Source organism: Suncus etruscus, chromosome 10 (genome assembly GCF_024139225.1).
Source record: "Suncus etruscus isolate mSunEtr1 chromosome 10, mSunEtr1.pri.cur, whole genome shotgun sequence".
In the NCBI taxonomy this organism is placed as follows: domain Eukaryota; kingdom Metazoa; phylum Chordata; class Mammalia; order Eulipotyphla; family Soricidae; genus Suncus; species Suncus etruscus.
Genome location: NC_064857.1, coordinates 13244637 through 13259330, shown reverse-complemented (window position 1 = coordinate 13259330; position 14694 = coordinate 13244637). Strand labels below are relative to the sequence as shown.

Below are 14694 nucleotides of genomic sequence, written 5' to 3'. Positions count from 1 at the left end.
TTTTTAGAAAGATCATAATAGTATTTAAATGCATTACTATTACTTATTCTGCTACTCATGCCAACTGATAATACATATTATAATAAATTAGTATAATTGTTATAAATGATGGTTTTAAATTATTATAGTTATTCATTATAAAACTCATACTGATTCTGGCTAAACCAATGTTTGGGACCTTTTATAATCTTGAAATTTATTATACTAGTCTAGTTCAATGCATTTTATTTTTCTGGACAATACAGCCCTTTTTAATGATCATTTGAGAGAGTGTAATACTTACATACTTATCTGCTCATAATCTTGGCCACTAAAATTCCTAGCACAGGTGAAATATTTGTGTTACAGCATTGGGCAAAAGAAGTCACGAGGGCTGGAGAGATAGCATGGCCCCCTGAACCTGTCAGGAGCAATTTCTGAGCATAGTGCCAGGAGTAAGCCCTGAGCACTACTGGGTGGTGACCCAAAAACCAAAAAAAAAAAAAGTCTGAGAAAAGCCTCAGTAGCAATAAATATTGGTTCTTAATCTTATTCTTTCCACTGTTCTCCAGGAAGTAATGCTGTTGACAATTTATAATCTTTAGTTTTCTTTCATATGGTCTCTTATATATCATTTCTTTCTTCCTGCAAAATTGTGCTCCCCTAAGTTTCTTTATTACATTTTGAGTATCTTTCTAACTGCATTCTGAATAAATGTAATTATTTCATGACATATATTTTCTATAAGCTTAAATCTTATCACTAATATTTAATAAAGGCATGATCATCCCCTTTTATTTGTTAAATATAGTAACTTGATTCCATTCCCTGATTCTCCTTTCATGGTAATACACATATTCAGATCCACTGCTTCAGCATACTTTATCAATTTTATTTCAAATGAAATAACCCCTAAGTTTTATAAAATAAATTTTCTTCTGTATATATTATGTCATATTATGACTATAATTTTTCACTTGAAATTTTGTGCTATAAAATCTTAATAATAAGCTTCTTTTGACAATCTCAACTTTTAATAATATTTAAAGAAATAAAGTTGATATTATATATAGATTTTGCACCATCACATTCATTGAAACATTATTCACGGGGTCAGACAGATAGCACAAGAGTAGGATGTTTGTCTTGAATGTAGCTGAACTAGGACGGACTTAGGTTAACCATTAACATTATTCACCAGTAAAAAGTTGGAAAACTGAAGAAAATTGAAACTAAAAAATAGTGCTAAGTACTTCAAAATTACTCATATGTTTCCCAAGCACTGCCAGAAGTAATTTTGTGTTGTTGTTGCTGTTTTTGTTTGCTCGTTTGGGGGGGCACACCCGGTGACTCTCAGGAGTTACACCTGACTATGCGCTCAGAAATCGCTCCTGGCTTCATATGGGACGGCGGGGGATCGAACCGCTGTCATTCCTAGGCTAGTGCGGGCAAGGCAGATGCTTACCGCTTGCACCACCACTCTGGCTCCCAGAAGAAATTCTTGAGTGCAAAGCCAGGAGTTATCCCTGGACACACCACTAGGTGGCCCCAAACACCTATATATCTTTATAAATATATACTATATAACTATATATTTATTAGATATTTAATATATATTTATAATATGTATATTTATTGTATATAATAATAAAGAAATATTATATATTTATTGTTTATTTTATATTATATATTTATATATAAGATAAATTTATATATAAAGGAGTTGAGTGTTTTGGTTTGGTTGTTTATATGTCTTGACATATAGGTAGATATAGATATGTTTTCTAAATACATTTTATCTACATATATAGATATATATAAAGATATAGAGAGAGATAAAGAGAGTTACAGTTTAACAAAAAATGTACATATTTTGGAGAACAATATGGAGTCACTAATGACTGCCTACATACCTAGTAAGTGTTTTTCTTTAGTTTGGTGTTTGTTTCCCAATTGAGAATAGATTATATCTAAGCAAAAGAAGAAAAGAAGGAAGGCTGTGAAGCTACATATGATGGGAGAGGTCTCCAAAGAAGAGTTCTGAGAAAGACAAAATTTTTTCCCCTGTTAAAGACTTGTTAAACCCTTTCAACAAAGATAGCTGGGTGAACAATTCTATATTATGATCCAAGAAATGAAAAAATAATTTTTTTTTATTTTGGTCCACTCCCGGTGACACTCAGAGGTTACTTCTGGTAATGTACTCAAAAATTGCTCCTGAATTGGGTGGACCATATGGGATATCAGGGGATCGAACTGTGGTCTGTCCTAGTTTAGTGTGTACAAGGCAAAAGCCCTACTGCCTGTGCCACTGCTCCAGCCCCAAGAAAGTGAATTATTAATTAAATCAGGAGAGGATGCTGAGTTGATAATATTCTGATGTCCCTTTGTAGTAGGGCCTTGGTCATCCAGGTCATCAGGCACCACCTAGAATACCTTCATGACATTCTCAACAATGATTCACTTTATCTAAGGCCATATATCTAACCCCTCTATAATCTCTCCCTGCCTATTCCCCTTTTGTCTCTATTATTCTTCCCTATTCAGCAGAGAGCTGACTTTGAAAGGGAAATATGTGCAAAGAAATCTTACTAAAAGTAGCCAGCTTCTAGCCTCACTTTTCTTGGGTGAGGTAGTTTTGCTGTTATTTTACATTGTCTCTCTTATTTCAATTTTTCCTTCACAGCCATATGTTCAAGTTTTATCTCCTATTCTATTTCTTCTGAAAATGTTCTTCATCCTAGAAGCTATAACTCCCTGCTTTTCACTCTTACAACCCCATTCTCCATTAACTCAAAATCATGAACTGATTCATTCTGTGTTTATTATTTTGGTACTTAGTATTGAACTTTCTCTTCTTAGTGATAATTTACTTGGATTTTATCACAGACTGTAATCCTCTGCTCCTTTTAAAAGTACTTAAATCTGTTTTTCCTCTCCACATCCTTAGAATTTTAAGGAGATAATGAGAATAATACTAAAAATGGTTTCTTCTACTCAAAAGTAATATCAAAGTTACTGCATTATCTGATTCCTAGAACTGCTAAAATCGGTCTGTTATTTACTCTTCTTGTTAGTACTTTAGGGTTTGGGGAAAGATACAGAAAGTGAGGTGAATCAAACTCAGGTAGTCACAGCTATTCAGAGATCTTCAAAAACTGAAGTAATATACAAAGGAGAGTTCAATGCAAGAATTTTATTTAACAAAATCTTAGAGGATACTCAGGAGCAAAAATATTCTAGGTAAAAAATTGGTATAAAATTATGAGGCGCATATATCTTTTACAAAAGAAGTGATCATGTTTGAGGAACACTGAGGAAATTGATATAGACTTTTGTTGTATATAGAGTGAAAGAAAAGTGAATTAAAAGAAGAGTGAAAGAAAAGAGGTGGAGATTAGAAGAAGAAGTGAAATGTAAATAGATTGTATTTGTAAATACAATAAATTTAGCTGAAAATTACAAGTCAGGGTACTATGCAAATTTTAACTTGTATTCATACATCATATTATTTGAATAAAATAATTTAAGGGGTAAATAAGAGTTTTATAAATTGGAGATGGAGTGATAGCACAGTGATAGGGCATTTGCCTTGCAGGTAGCTGACCCAGGACTGACCTCGGTTTGATCCCCGGAGTCCCATATGGTCCTCTAAGCCAGGAGTGATTTCTGAGCCCATAGCCAGGAATAAGCACTGAAAGTCACTGGGTGTGGCCCCAAAACAACAAAATATGTTTTATACATTTTATTAATAGTAGAATGTAAAAAATAGAATTTCTTACCTAGTTTTGATTGATAATAATTTTCTAGAATGATGTCTGATAGAATTTTTAGACATAATTTGTCTGTAAATTCACTTTTCCATGAGCCTAACATACAATTGCTAGTGACATTTTTCTTGCACTGCCTTATACAGTTTAGAAGAATTAAGTTATTTTAGTAAAAAGTTCAAAACACATTGGCCACCTTATGCCTTTATAACTTTTCAAATATGACACAGGCTGAATAGCCCTAAAGAAGCAGCTCTGTATATATTTCATTGCCATCAATACAAAGAAAACATCATAGCTTAATGGTGCATTACACCCTGCAAAGGATCTAATTGAAAAATAAAGTCACATGTCAGGAGATTGAATTTTCTCGACAACAGAACTATGGACATTTGAAGAAAAGAAGAACTTCTCTTGGAGAGTTGGAGAGGTGAGAAGCAGAGACTGAAAAGAAAAACATACTGGAATTTTTCATACATATACGAAAACTATGCCTATATTATATATGTTTATATATTTTAATAAAAAGGCAAAGAAACTAATAAAAGACAGCAAAATGTTTTCTGACTCTGAAAACAAATTGATGCTTGCTAGAGTAAAGATAGGGAAATGATGGAAAGAAGTCATCAATTTGATATGTGAATGGCACCAAAGGTTAGTGGTGGGATTAATGTGACTTATGTATATGCCTCTAAAATCTAGGTAGCTTTGAAACAATATACATTAAAAATAATAATGACAATAATGGTAATAGTAAGAAAGTGGGTGGTCTTGATACCGAGGTTCAATACATCTCAGAAAATTATAATAATGGTTTGCCAGCAGAGACTAAATAATTTTTAGAAAACACAATTATGGCAATAATTACTTGCCCTCTGAATTTACATTACAGCATGTATATCACTGATTGGGGTAGATTCCAGTAGACACATTTAAACAAGTAATTGATAATAATTAGAAGTCAATAAGTTTGGAGTGATAAAACAGCAGGCAGAGCACTTGCATTGCATACGGCTGACCAGGCTCTATCCCTAGCACTATATATGGCCCCCAATATTGGCCAGGTGAGAGCCCCGATCTTAAGACCAGAAGTAAGTCTTGAGCACTGCAATAAAACAAAAACATAAACAATATAAAAATCATGAAACATCAAATTCCAAGTGTGCAACATAAATTTGACTATATATTTGAGTGCATTATCTGCTTTGGTGTATATGGCTAAGGCTACTTATAATTAACAAAAAATGAGGAAGAAGAGAAGATTTATTAATTCCGAACTAGCTTGTATGTGCCTTCATTAGAAAAAGAGTAATGTGGCCAATAGATGGTGCCAGAGGTTAGTTCTGACTATAATGCCAACAAATGATAAAAATAATCTCTTGACAGAATTTTGATCTCTTAGGCATGAAAAATCTTTCTCATACTTATAAATAATAAGTGAAAAATCTAGAATGTTATTTTAAATTGTATTTTTACACACTAAGTAGTTATTTACAAAACACTTGTTTCAGCATTTAATATGAAACTTTAAATTGACTATATTTTCAATTGTTTATATTGGATAAATAATTTTTACAATTTAATTAGGCATCCATATGATTTTAATATATGCAATGCATTGAACTGTGTGATATAACTAATTTTACAGATCTTTTTTTAAATTACAGTTAATTAGGGAAATTCCCATCACCAGTGTTGACCTCCCTTCACCCCTCTTCCGTGCATCTATCTCATTCTTTTATCCCTTTGTTCTCTGGACTGCTAGTGTAACTGGTCCCCTTGTACATAACTTGTTGTAGATCTTTTTTTTTTTTTTTTGGGCCACACCCATCTCAGGGGTCATTCCTGGCTGTCTGCTCAGAAATAGCTCCTGGCAGGCACGAGGGACCATATGGGACACCAGGATTCGAACCAACCACCTTTGGTCCTGGATCGGCTGCTTGCAAGGCAAACTGCTGTGCTATCTCTCCGGGCCCTGTTGTAGATCTTGTTTCTGTTGTCGTTGACTTTGTGTTTGGTATTTAGGCCTGATCATTATTTATTTCCACTATTTATTTTTTTCCACTATATTTATTTCCATTATTTATTTTCATGTTCATATGACTCTTTGCTCCTGGTACCATCCACTTTCTTGGTTTTTTTCCCCTTAAGTTAAGAGGCAGAAAAAGATGATTCAAGTTCTGTGGTTCTGTTGGGGAAAAAAGAAAAAAGAAGGGTGAGAGGAATCCCTCTAGGAGTTATCAATATCAATTTAAAAGAAGAAAAAGAAAAGAAAAGAAAAAGCGGGGGAGAGAAAAAATTGAAGGAGCAACAATAATATACACAATAGCCACAATAAAAAAATACTAAATAAAAAAAAAAAGGAGGACTGGTGTGACGAGGTTTTGTGCTTTTATTTTTTATTGTTTTTTTTGCATATGCACAGTAAGTATTGGGAAATTTGAAAAGGAATTCCCTTGGCCTAAAAGATACAGGATCTTAAATTACAAAAAAATATCTTAATAAGAGGCCAGAGTGATAGTGCAGTGATAGGGCATTTGCCTTGTACGCGGCTGACCCAGGAATGACCTGGTTCGATTCCTCATGTCCCATATGGTCCCCCAATCCAGGAGCGATTTCTGAGAACATAGCCAGGAGTAAACCCCTGACCCAAAAACCCAGATATGAGAAAAGAATGCGTGTTGTTTCAACTATTTATCTGATAAATTTTCCTTGCCAACCCATTTTAATAGAATGTGATTTCCTGATGCAAAGGTACCACATATATTTTATCCAGCAGCCTTTTAATTTTGGTAACACATATTGTGCTTATTTAATAGGGTATTTTAAATAAAATATTTACACTAATATCTAGTTATTAAGATTTACTGTCTAATTTTATAAAATAAATTTTATAATAAACATTCAGTTGTTTCTTAAACATGATTATTTCAACTCTCTTATATAAACCGTTGTTACCAGTTTCCTTACATCATGAAGTACATGGATAACTTTTTTTAGTTCTTGGGTTACACTCAGAAATTCTGAGTAGTCACTCTTGGCTCTGAACTCAGGAATTACTTCTGGAGATGATCAAGGGAACAATATAGAATAATAGGGATCAAACACAGGTCAGATAAGGGCAATGCAAGTGCCATACCCTTTGTACTATCTCTATACCCATGAGGTACATACATTTTTAATCCATTAAATTAATCTAGAACAGTTTCCAGAACAGTAGGTATTATAACATAATTACTATCATGAATATAATAGAATCTTTAATGTGTATAAGCTATAAATAGTCAATATATATATGGATCCACTGCATTGCATTAATTCTTTCTAGATACATTATGTATTTCTCTAGTAAAATTAATACTAAGGAAGTAGGAATACTTGTTGGAACACAGACATGCCATTCCAGGTTTTAACAACATTTTATCTTGCCTACAAACAAATGTTTTCATGGAATAAAATACTTGGGATCATTCATCTATAGAAATTAAAAAGTCAAAAAAAAAAGTAAATTTGGAAGTAAATTTACTAAGTCATTAAAACCATCACAAGTGATAGGGAGCAGAATGTCACATTTTATAACTGAATGCCTGGAAGAGAAAAACCAGTTGATAGAGTCAGGGTAATTTAGAAGACTGGAGAAAGTCTGAATATCTCAATTCTCAGAAAATGAGAGTATTTTGATAATTACATACAGAAAGGTTCTTAGAATTTTTTGCCAGAATCTTCAAATGTGGTATTTTTCAAGCACGTATAGTGTTCTAGGATAATTTTAGGAATATAAAAATTTACATATTTTCTACCAAAGAAATGCTCCTCTTCAAACTTACACCTTTATTTTCTTTTTATGATAGATTTTGAAATTTATTGCAATATAGGTTGTGTCTTTGTGATAGACTTTACAGTGGAGTTTACATCACAGAAGTGTCACGATCCCATTCACATGTTCTTCTGTCATCTCCAGTTCACCAACTGCCAAAAATAGAAATAATAATAATCCTCCCCTTCAATAACTGTTTTTGTTTGGGGCCCCACCCAGTGGTGCTCTGAACAATGATGAGCACCTTGTATTATATAGTGTCAAAATTCACAATAATATTCTATGTTAGGGAGAAAGGAAAATTAATTACCTCTGCTACAGTTACCTAACAGCAAAGACCAGCACATAACTAAAATATGTTTACTTTCTTTCCTACCAAAACAGGACAGAATATACTTTCTGTGAGAATGAATGTAAAGTACAAAAGTGACTTTTGTCCTAGGATTATGAGTCCAATTTCACTTACTTTTTATTACAACATGGATGCTTAAAAAGCTGATTCAAAGTCACCTAACAGATTTCCTTCTGCTGTTATTGAAATTCTTATAAGATCTCAGATGACTGAGATTTTTATACAGTTTAAAATTTACACTGATCAGCATCTCTGCTGACTTCATTAGATTTTGAGAATATTTGTTTTTTGGCTTAGAGAGAGAGAGCAGCAGGGAAGGTGCTTATTTTGCGTGCAGCTGACACAAGTTCAATCTTTGTCACTCAATATAGCCTCCCAAATCCTGCAAAGAATAATCCCTGAACACAAAGCTAGGTGTAACCCCTGAGAACTGCAGGGTGCCCCCGACCATTGCTAAAAAAAATTAAAAAAAAATATTTTTTCTTTTAAATAGCTTATTCAGCTCAGAAAGATGACCAGTTTTATTTATGTTAATCTAAAAGATGGAAATAATAGAAGTATTATCATTAACTGATGAATTTTGACTACATATCAGTCATACTGTCTTTATTTGACTCTATGAGGTAGGACATTATTTACTTTATTTTATGGTGTGAAAACAAGAGATCTAGAAACTAGCTTCATAAAGCATGGTAATCGAGGAGGGAGATTTGGGACATTGGTGATGGGACTATTGCACTGGTGAAGGGGGGGTGTTCTTTACATGACTGAAACCCAACTACATTGATATTTGTAATCACAGTGTTTAAACAAAGATATACTTTAAAAAATTAAAAAGTTAAAGATTCAAAAATTAAAAAGGTTTTATTTCATCCAGAAATATTTAAGTCACAAAATAGTATCAAAAATATTTAAAAATGAATACAACCTATGGACTTATCCAAAATTGAGCATAAATGTCCTGTAAATTAAGAAAATTTTCAAAATTAAAGAAACCATCTTCCTTGTATTTAAAAATCTGGTTTTAAAAAGGAGTGAAACTCATAATGTCTTAAGATGCATTAGGATTAATAAACTATATGAGATAATTTATTTGACTATTTTTCCAGTATGTACCTAAAATAGCCTGGAAGGTTTTCTATTTTACTTTGCTTGACTCATTATAATTTTATAGCTGAGATCATTCTAATACACATAGAACAATAAAAAATGTTTTGAGTGGCAAAATGAATTCACTTCAAACTGCTGATTCAAAATTTTTATATTACCAAAAACTATTTCAGAGGTCACATTATGTGAATACATGAAATTTCAGCCACTGACACTAAAAATATATTTTCACTACTATTAAAGCATATTAATACTCTATAGAGTTAAATGGAAGCAGTATATAGTGACATGTCCAAAATTTGCTGCTGTTTTGATGGCATTTTTTTTGTTGAATTGCATACTAACATTGAACTTTTATCAACTTCTTGTACTATCAAAAGTCTTGATCAAAACTTGTAGATAGAATTACTTATTACATGTTTGTCCATTTATTGCATTAGTTTTCTTTTATTGAATAGCGAAGTGCTCACACAGTAAAATTTTTTCCACAAAATTTAAAGGTGCAATTAAGAAAAGGCATACACCGCCATTTTTAAATCCCAGCCCTACTACTAAAATGTCCAGAACTTTCTGGAAGACATTAAGCTAGAGGTAAGCATTTATGTGAATATATTTTCCCTAACAAGACTGAATCAGTAAAGGTGTTTACCTGTAAGTGAATGCCATCACTACATTATTAAGAAGAGTAGAAACTGAACATCTGAGAACAAATATTGAAGAGTGAAGAATTTGGATAGGATAGAGGAGGTCCAAGATTAAAAAAATATATATAATTGAAGCATGCTGGAATGGGTGGCATCAAAGATATTTCCTTAAAAGACAGTGATAAAAAAAGACAGTCACAGATGGAGAAAGAAAATAGGAGATTCAAAAATTTGGGGGTATGGTTATAGATAAGTCTGTGCAAAAGATCTTAAATACATATATATAGGTTTATATATATAGGTTTTGGGGTCATACTTGGAGGCATTTAGGGGTTAAACCTGGCTCTGTCCTCAGAAATAGCCCCTGACAGGTTTGGGGGACCATATGGAATGTCGGGATTCGAATCATCATCCATCCTGGATTGGCTGTGTGCAAGGCAAACACCTTACCACTGTGCTATCTCTCTGGCCCTTATAATTTCTTTATTAAAGCACATGGTTACAGAAATGTTCATGATTGGGTTTCATTCATCTAATGTACAACACCCTTCATCATGTAATTTTTCTGCCATCAATGTTCCCTCCTTCCCCACCCTTTTTCTTTCTCTCACTTTCATTGTCATGGTAGCTTAGTGCAATTACTTCTGTAACTATGCTCCACATATTATAGCCTGGTCCTACCAGGTTACATTTCTATTGACCCTAGGGATTGCTACTGAACTGTCTTTTACTTTTCTTAAATCCCACAGTTGAGTAGAATATTTTGTGTCTATCATTTCCTCTTACTCATTTCACTCAGCATATTACTCTCTATGTCAGTCCATGTATAGGCAAATTTCATGACTTTATTTTTCCTTATAGTTGTGTAGTATTCCACTATGTAGATATACCATTGCTTCTTTAATCACTCATCTGTTGTTGAGCATCTGGGTTGTTTCCATATTCTGGTTATGGTTGGTAGCACTTCAAAGAACATAGGAGTTCAGAGGAAATTTTGGTATATCCCTAGTAGTGGTATTGCTAGATCAGATGGGAGCTCAATTTCCAACTTTTTGAGGAATCTCCATATTGTTTTCCATAAAAGCTGGACTAGAAAACATTCTCACCAACAGTGAATGAGAGTTTTTTTTCTCCCCAATCCAACCAGCACTGTTTGTTTCTGTTCCTTGTGATGTGTGCCAGTCTCTGTGGCATGAGATGATACTTTATTGTTGATTTGATTTGCATCTCTCTGTTGATTAGTGATGTGGAGCATTTTTCCATGTGCCATTTAGCCATCTGTATTTCTTCCTTGAGGAAATGTCTGTTCACTTCTTCTCCCCATTTTTTGATGGGGATAGATTTTTTCTTAAGTTTTGTCATTAGTTTGTGTTTCTTATATATTAGTCCCTTATCTGATGAGTATTGAATGAATAGTTTCACCCAGCCATTGCATGGGTATCCTTTGTGTCCTAGTTACCGTTTCTTTTGAATTGCAGAAGCTTCTCATTTTAATGTAGCCCCAATTGTTTATCTTTGTTTTCCATATACTTGGACTGTGTGGTTTTATCCTTAAAGTTGCCTTTAGTCTCAATTTCATGGAGTGTTTGGTCTCTTTTTTCTTATATATATACCTTATAGTTTCATGTCTGATATCAACCTATTTAATCCATTTTGATTTAACCCATTTTGTTTTGGTGAGATAAAGGTATGAGTTTGCTTTTTTGCGTGTGGCTGACCAGTTGTCCCCACACCATTTGTTGAAGAGGGTTTCTTTGCTCCATTTTGTGTTTCTTAGCCCTTATCAAAGATTGATTGTATGCCTGGGTGTCTTTTTCTGAATACTCAATTCTATTCCATTGATCTGAGGGTCTGTCTTTATTTCAATACCATGCTGTATTAATGGTTATTGATATGTAGTACACTTTAAAGTTGGGGAAAGTGATGCCTTCAATCTTCTTTTTCCTAAAGGTTGTTTTAGGTATTCACTGGTGTTTATTGTTACAAATGAATTTCAGGAGTGTTTATCCATTTCTTTAAAGAATGTCTTGAGTATCTTTACAGGAATTGATTAAATCTTTACAATTCTTTTGGGAGTATTGCCATTTTAATGCTGTTAATTCTTCCAATCCATGAACAGTGTATATGTCTCCATTTCCTAGTGTTCTCTTTTATTTTTCGAAGCAGTGTTTTGTAGTTTTCTTTGTATAGGTTGATACCAATATTTTTGAGTTTCTGTAGTAATATTGTGAATGGTATTGTTTTAAAATATATTAATAACTAGTTCTTCTCTATTGCTATTGTATATAAAAAGCCACTAATTTTTCATGTTAATTTTTAGTCTGCCAGCTTTCTGTATGAATCTATTGTTTCTATAAGCTTTTTGGTAGAGTATTTCTAAATATAGTATGTCATACGCAAAAAGTGAGAGCTTGAATTCTACCTTTTCTATCTGAATTATCATGATATATTTTTTTTCTGCCTAATTGCTGAGGCAAGTACCTCCAGTCTATGTCGAACAGAAGTGGTGAGAGGGGGTAGTCTTGTCTTGTGCCAGATTTTAGAGGAAAGATGTTCAGTTTTTCTCCATTGAGTATAATATTTGACATGGGTTTGTAGTAAATGGCCTAGACTATATTAAGAAAGGTCCCTTCCATGCCCATCTTGAAGGGAATTTTTTATTATGAATGGATGTTGAACTTTATCAAATGCTTTCTCTGGATCTATTGATATTATCATATGGATTTTACTTTTATTTTGTTAATATAGTGTGCAACATTGATTGACTTGAATATGTTAAACCATCCTTGCATCTCTGGAATGAATCATACTTGTTCATGGTATATGGCCTTTAGATGAGATGCTGTGTCCCATTATAAGATATTCTTGAGGTTCTTTGCTTCTGTGTTCGCCAGGGATATTGGTGTAGTTCTCTTTTTATGTGGCATATCTGTTTGCTGTAGGCATCAGGGTGATGTTATCTTGGTAAAAATTATTTGGAAGTGTTTCTATTTCTTCAGTTTTCTTGAAGAGCCTGAAAAGAATCAGCAGTAGGTTCCCTTAAAAGTTTTGAAATAATTTGTTAGTGAATCCATCTGGACCTGGATTTTTGTTTTGGGGGTGAATTTTGATTATAATTTTAATTTAGTCAATATTGATTGGTTCAACCTTGAGTCTTCATAAGAGTTCAAGAATTGATATATTTCTTCCAAGTTATCTTTTTTGTGGCATAGAGTTAGTTTCTCAAAGTAGTCTGTGATTACCTTTGAATTTCTGTATTATCTATATCTGACTTGTTTCTTGTAGGCAGTAAAATGTTGGATTCATCTTTGTGATCCATTTTGTTATTGTCTCTATTGGTTCATTTAGGCCATTGAATTTGAGAAAGGTAATTGTTATGATTTAGTGTCATATTTTTTTTAATTTTTATTGTGGTCGAAGTGAATTACAATTCTCTCACAGTAATATTTGAGGCACATAGTGACAATGAGTGAGGGACATTCTCACCACCAGTGTTGTCCTCCCTCCACCCCTGTTCCCAGCATGCATCCCACATCTACCTCCTTTACCTGCATAATGCTAATACAACTGTTCTCCCCTTGTACATTTTGTTGTAGATTGGGTATCGATTCTGTTGTCACTGACTTTAGATTTGGTATTCATGTCTGGTTAGTTTTTATTTTCACCAAATGAACATTTGACTGTCTGGCCTTGGTATCATCTGGGGGAAGAAGGAAAAAAGAAAAGAGAAAAAATGGCAAACAAAAAAGAGAACTAGGAGGAGTTCGTCTAGGTGTTATAAATATCCATTTAGAAGAAGGAAGGGAAAAAAGAAGAAAAAGGTAGTAAAACAAGACACACCAGAAACAAAAAACAAAAAGGAGTATCAACAAGATTACAAAAAGAATAAACACAGAACAAGCCAAAAAACATCCACTACAAAAAAATGAAAAAAAAAGAGAAAAATTAAAAAAAGTAAGAGACCAGCAACTTCTTAAAAAAAGGGTGGCTGCTGTTGTTGTTGTTGTTGTTGTTGTTGTTCTTCTTCTTCTTCTTCTTCTTCTTCTTCTTCTTCTTCTTCTTCTTCTTCTTCTTCTTCTTCTTCTTCTTCTTCTTCTCTTCTTCTTCGTCTTCTTCTTCTTCTTCTTCTTCTTCTTCTTCTTCTTCTTCTTCTTCTTCTTCTTCTTCTTCTTCTCCTTCTCCTCCTCCTTCTCCTCCTCCTTCTCCTTCTCCTCCTTCTCCTCCTCCTCCTCCTCCTCCTCCTCCTCCTCCTTCTCTTCCTTCTCCTTCTCCTCCTCCTTCTCCTCCTTCTTCTTCTTCTTCTTCTTCTTCTTCTTCTTCTTCTTCTTCTTCTTCTTCTTCTTCTTCTTCTTCTTCTTCTTCTTCTTCTTCTTCTTCTTCTTCTTCTTCTTCTTCTTCTCCCTTCTTCTTTGCCTAGGCCCAGTAAACATAGGAAAAATTACAGCAGGAATTTAGTGTCATCTTTTTGAGGAGTTTCGTTTATATGTTCGTCTATTTGTCTTAAAGTAGATATCTTAGTTTATCTTCAAGGGCTGATTTTGATTCTATAAGTTCTCAAGCTTCTATTTTCTTTTAAACTGTGTATTTTTCCTTCAAACCCAAATGCAAGCCTGGCTGAGTGAAGTATTCTTGGTGAAGCATTTATTTAGTTGAGTTTTTTATTTTTCATTTAGTTGAGTTTTGTCACTGTATTTTACCACTGCCTTCAGGTTTTAAGTGTTTCTCGTGATAAATCTGCCATGAATCCTAAGGATGCATCTTTGAATTTAATTTCCCATTTTGATCTTTCTGCTTTCTATAGTCTATCCCTAGCTATGGGATTTATCATTGTGACTAGGATGTATCTTGGCATGCTTTTTTAAAAATCTCTTTTAGCTGGTACTCTTCAGACATGCAGGATTTGGTTGTATGTACTCTTTAGTTTTGGTAGTTTCTCTGCAATGATGTCCTTGATTGTTGTTTATTTATGGGGTTTTACACTCTGGGTCTCTTGTACTGCGAAGATTCTTATATTGATTCTGT

At 33.5% G+C, this 14694-nt stretch overlaps 1 protein-coding gene across 5 annotated transcripts in view; it reads left to right on the top strand.

Annotated features, from left to right (window-relative positions):
• RALYL (RALY RNA binding protein like) overlaps positions 1 to 14694 on the top strand; it is a 712684-nt gene that overhangs the window by 433048 nt on the left and 264942 nt on the right. The gene's annotated exons all lie outside the window — the stretch shown is intronic.